This window comes from Salmo salar, chromosome 11, assembly GCF_965601325.2.
Source record: "Salmo salar chromosome 11, fSalSal1, whole genome shotgun sequence".
NCBI lineage: Eukaryota > Metazoa > Chordata > Actinopteri > Salmoniformes > Salmonidae > Salmo > Salmo salar.
In genome coordinates this window covers 1,734,146-1,740,039 of record NC_138301.1, presented here as the reverse complement: position 1 = coordinate 1,740,039, position 5,894 = coordinate 1,734,146, and the positions used below count along the sequence as shown (strand labels likewise).

General features: G+C 38.8%; 1 long non-coding RNA gene across 1 annotated transcript; it reads left to right on the top strand.

Annotated features, from left to right (window-relative positions):
• The first annotated feature begins 4,552 nt into the window (after nucleotides 1–4,552).
• LOC106597020 (uncharacterized) lies at nucleotides 4,553–5,332 on the top strand. The gene is made up of 2 exons (XR_001318926.2): nucleotides 4,553–4,785; nucleotides 4,980–5,332. It is a non-coding gene; the product is annotated as an uncharacterized LOC106597020 (long non-coding RNA).
• The last annotated feature ends 562 nt before the right edge of the window (nucleotides 5,333–5,894 follow it).

Below are 5,894 nucleotides of genomic sequence, written 5' to 3'. Positions count from 1 at the left end.
CCTCGTTCCAATACGTTATAAAAGAGTATGCATTCGTCCACCTTGAATATTATTCATGTTCTGGTTAAAAAAGGCCCTAATGATTTATGCTATACAACGTTTGACATGTTTGAACGAACGTAAATATATTTTTTCCCCTCGTTCATGAAGTGAAGTCCGGCGGGCTTAGATCATGTGCTAACAAGACGGAGATTTTTGGACATAAATGATGAGCTTTTTTGAACAAAACTACATTCGTTATGGACCTGTGATACCTGGAAGTGACATCTGATGAAGAGAATGAAAGGTAATGGATTATTTACATAGTATTTTCGATTTTAGATCTCCCCAACACGACGTCTAGTCTGTATCGCAACGCGTATTTTTCTGGGCGCAGTGCTCAGATTATTGCAAAGTGTGATTTCCCAGTAAGGTTATTTTTAAATCTGGCAAGTTGATTGCGTTCAAGAGATGTAAATCTATAATTCTTTAAATGACAATATAATATTTTACCAATGTTTTCTAATTTTAATTATTTAATTTGTGAAGCTGACTTGACTGCCGGTTATTGGAGGGAAACTATTTCCTCAACATCAATGCCATAGTAAAACGCTGTTTTTGGATATAAATATGAACTTGATAGAACTAAAAATGCATGCATTGTCTAACATAATGTCCTAGGAGTGTCATCTGATGGAGATTGTAAAAGGTTAGTGCATCATTTTAGCTGGTTTTATGGTTTTGGTGACCCTGTCTTTGAATTGACAAAACATTACACACAACTCTTGTAAATGTACTGTCCTAACATACTCTAAATTTATGCTTTCGCCGTAAAACCTTTTTGAAATCGTAAAACGTGGTTAGATTAAGGAGATGTTTATCTTTCAAAGGGTGTAAAATAGTTGTATGTTTGAAAAATTTGAATTTTGACATTTATTTGGATTCAAATTTGCCGCTCTTGAAATGCACCTGCTGTTGATGGAGTGCACCACGGGTGGGACGCTTGCGTCCCACCTAGCCCATAGAGGTTAATTCCACTTTCTCTGTGTCCCTCTCTCGCTTTCCTCTCTCTCTCTCCCTCGCGCCTCTCTCCCACGATGCACACCGCCACCTCTCCAAGGTGTGGCATCCCTGCAGGTGGCAACTGTAAATAACCGGGTAAGAATGTGCGGCGCCTAACCTCCCAACACACATTTTTGAGGGAAGCGAGAGAGCGGGTGTGTGCCATTTTTTTGAGAATTTATCAAATTAAATCAACTGAAATATCACATTTACACAAGTATTCAGATGCTTTACTCAGTTCTTTGTTGAACCACTTTGGCAGCGATTACAGCCTCTAGACTTCTTGGATATGACGCTACAAGCTTGGCATAACTATTTGGGGAGTTTCTCCCATTCTTCTCTGCAGATCCTCTCAAACTCTGTCAGGTTGGATGGGGACCGTTGCTGCACAGCTATTTTCAGGTCTGGAATCTGGCTGGGCCACTGAACAACGTTCAGAGACTTGTCCCGAAGCCACTCCTGCGTTGTCTTGAATGTGTGCTTTGGGTCGTTGTCCTGTTGGAAGGTGAACCTGGGCAATCAGGAGCAAGTTTTCATCAAGGATCTCTCTGTACTTTGCTGCTTTAACCTGTTGGGGATAGTGGGCAGTATTTGCACGGCCGGATAAAAAACGTACCCGATTTAATCTGGTTACTACTCCTGCCCAGTAACTAGAATATGCATATAATTGTTTGATCTGGATAGAAAACACCCTAAAGTTTCTAAAACTGTTTGAATGGTGTCTGTGAATATAACAGAACTTATTTGGCAGGGCAAAACCTGAGAAGATTCCAAACAGGAAGCGCCCTCTCTGACCATTTCTTGGCCTTCTTGATCATCTCTATCCAAAACAGGGGATCTCTGGCATAACGTGACATTTTCTAACGCTCCCATAGGCTCTCAGAAGGCGCCAGAACGTTGAATGATGACTTTTCAGGCCATGGCTGAAAAACAGTAGCACATTTGGTAAGTGGTCGATCTGAGAACAATGAGACTGGGGCGCGCGTGCACGAGATGACTCCATGTTTTCATTTTCAGTCTTTGAACGAAAACGACTCCCGGTCGGAATATTATCGCTTTTTTACGAGAAAAATCACATAAAAATTGATTTTAACCTGTTGGGTCTAGGGGGCAGCATTTGCACGTCTGGATAAAAAAAATGTACCCGATTTAATCTGGTTACTAATCCTACCCAGTAACTAGAATATGCATATACTTATTATATATGGATAGAAAACACTCTAAAGTTTCCAAAACTGTTTGAATGGTGTCTGTGAGTATAACAGAACTCATTTGGCAGGCAAAACCCTGAGACATTTTCTGACAGGAAGTGGATACCTGATGTGTTGTATTGACTTTAAACCTATCCCATTGAAAAACACAGGGGTTTAGGAATATTTTGGCACTTCCTATTGCTTCCACTAGATGTCACCAGCCTTTACAAAGTGTTTTGAGTCTTCTGGAGGGAGATCTGACCGAACAAGAGCCATGGAACGGTGATGTCCCATTAGACACCTGGCGCGCTAGTTCATGTTGGGTACCGTCGTTCCAATACGTTATAAAAGAGTATGCATTCGTCCACCTTGAATATTATTCATGTTCTGGTTAAAAAAGGCCCTAATGATTTATGCTATACAACGTTTGACATGTTTGAACGAACGGAAATATATTTTTTCCCCTCGTTCATGACGAGAAGTCCGGCTGGCTTACATCATGTGCTAACGAGACGGAGATTTTTGGACATAAATGATGAGCTTTTTTGAACAAAACTACATTCGTTATGGACCTGTGATACCTGGAAGTGACATCTGATGAAGAGAATCAAAGGTAATGGATTATTTACATAGTATTTTCGATTTTAGATCTCCCCAACATGACGTCTAGTCTGTATCGCAACGCGTATTTTTCTGGGCGCAGTGCTCAGATTATTGCAAAGTGTGATTTCCCAGTAAGGTTATTTTTAAATCTGGCAAGTTGATTGCGTTCAAGAGATGTAAATCTATAATTCTTTAAATGACAATATAATATTTTACCAATGTTTTCTAATTTTAATTATTCAATTTCTGACGCTGACTTGACTGCCGGTTATTGGAGGGAAACGATTTCCTCAACATCAATGCCATAGTAAAACGCTGTTTTTGTATATAAATATGAACTTGATAGAACTAAAAATGCATGCATTGTCTAACATAATGTCCTAGGAGTGTCATCTGATGGAGATTGTAAAAGGTTAGTGCATCATTTTAGCTGGTTTTATGGTTTTGGTGACCCTGTCTTTGACTTGACAAAACATTACACACAACTCTTGTAAATGTACTGTCCTAACATACTCTAAATTTATGCTTTCGCCGTAAAACCTTTTTGAAATCGTAAAACGTGGTTAGATTAAGGAGATGTTTATCTTTCAAATGGTGTAACATAGTTGTATTTTTGAAAAATTTGAATTTTGACATTTATTTGGATTCAAATTTGCCGCTCTTGAAATGCACCTGCTGTTGATGGAGTGCACCACGGGTGGCACGCTAGCGTCCCACCTAGCCCCAAGAGGTTAAACAGCGTTTGACATGCTTCGAAGTACGGTAATGGAATATTTTGAATTTTTTTGTCACGAAACGTGCCGGGCGCGTCACCCTTCTGTACCCTTCGGATAGTGTCTTGAACGCACGAACAAAACGCCGCTATTTGGATATAACTATGGATTATTTGGAACCAAACCAATATTTGTTATTGAAGTAGAAGTCCTGGGAGTGCATTCTGACGAAGAACAGCAAAGGTAATCCAATTTTTCTTATAGTAAATCTTAGTTTGGTGGGTGTCAAAATAGCTAGCCAGTGATGCCGGGCTATCTACTCAGAATATTGCAAAATGTGCTTTCACCGAAAAGCTATTTTAAAATCGGACATAGCGATTGCATAAAGGAGTTCTGTATCTATAATTCTTAAAATAATTGTTATGTTTTTTGTGAACGTTTATCGTGAGTAATTTAGTAAATTCACCGGAAGTGTTCGGTGGGAATGCTAGTCACATGCTAATGTAAAAAGCTGGTTTTTGATATAAATATGAACTTGATTGAACAAAACATGCATCTATTGTGTAACATAATGTCCTAGGTGTGTCATCTGATGAAGATCATCAAAGGTTAGTGCTGCATTTAGCTGTGGTTTTGGTTTTTGTGACATTATATGCTAGCTTGAAAAATGGGTGTCTGATTATTTCTGGCTGGGTACTCTGCTGACATAATCTAATGCTGGCAAGCGTCCCACCTAGCCCATAGAGGTTAATACAAACTTACCTTCCTAATACAGGTGCATGTCTAATGGTGCCTATAAATGATTAACCAATGTGCCTATCCAATGGCCTTCACAAGCCCAGGCCTATGGTGCCTATAAATGATTAACCAATGTGCCTGTCCAATGGCATTCACAAGACCAGGCATGACCCAGAATGGCTAGGCCTGTGTTGATCCAGCTTTGCACAATCACATGGATTCTGCTTACATTCTGCTTACACATGTCTAATGGTTAACCCTATATTGATTCTGCTTATTACTCTGAGATGCATAACACATGTACTGGAAAATCCCCACAAGTGGCCCAGTCAGAGCTTGAACGGACTTGAACCCAATCTAACTTTAGAGGATATGCAGAGAAGAATGGGAGAAACTCCCAAAATACAGCTGTGCCAAGCTTGTAGCGTCATACCGGAGAAAACTACAGGCTGTAATCGCTGCAAAAGGTCCTTCAACAAAGTACTAAGTTAACAAAGGTCTGAATACTTATCTAAATCTGTTTTTGCTTCATAATTATAGGGTATTGTGTGTCAATTGATGAGGAAGAAAATCTATTTAATTTCATTTTAAAATAAGGATGTAACGTAACAAAATGTGGAAAAAGTCAAGGGATCTGAATACCTTTGGAATGCACTGTAAATACAGCTATTTCTTGTTTTTATGTGAACAGAATCACCGCTGCTTCCCATGCTGCCAATCACTAGCAGTGCAGCCAGCAAAACAGTGCATCGGACAGCACAAGGAAAATGCTACAAGTACAGATGTGACAAGTGAAAACAAATCATCTAAACTGGGGATAGTTAGCTAGATTAATGTCACAAGCATGATGAGTTCACCAATGACTTTAGTTCCACTTGAAGGTCCAAAATCATGTGATGAAATCCTGGAATCTCATTGTTGCAGTCCTCCCCAATAGCAAGCATGTAATAGCTGGTAATGAGCAGCTGATGGCAAAGCAGCAGGCAACTGAACTGCTTGTTTTGAACAATATATTTTTGAAACAGTAAAATGTACACAAATGAACCACACTTTTATGGACATTCATTTTAAACATAATCCGCCTATTATATATGTCTTAAAAAAATATATATTTGTATTTATATAAATGTGTTTTATATTTTTACCAATCATGGCTCGCCTAATGGGCGAGACGCCACTGTTGGGGAGTGTAAGGTGACACCATTCATTCTCCTTTAGCTCACTCATATTGTGGTTTGTAGAGACGGTAGTATGTCACTTCCCCTTTGTTTGGGCTTGAGCTAGAAGGGGGGGATGACATTATATTTGACAGTGGGACATTGTTGAATTAAAGAATATGGCAAAACATTTCCCACTGATTTATAAAAAAATCAAAAATACAATTATTCAGGAGAGCCAAATTGAGACCAAGGTCTCATTCTCAATGGTGCCCTGAAAACAAAAAATGCACAAATGAACAAGATAATTTAATAAATAGCAAAAAAAATTACGACAAAATACAGCAGTTACAGATACACTAAATTTCAACAACACAAATAAATTATTACAATCAACCAAGACACTAGTAATAAAAAAAACACTTGAATGTCAACATTAAAATGTCTCA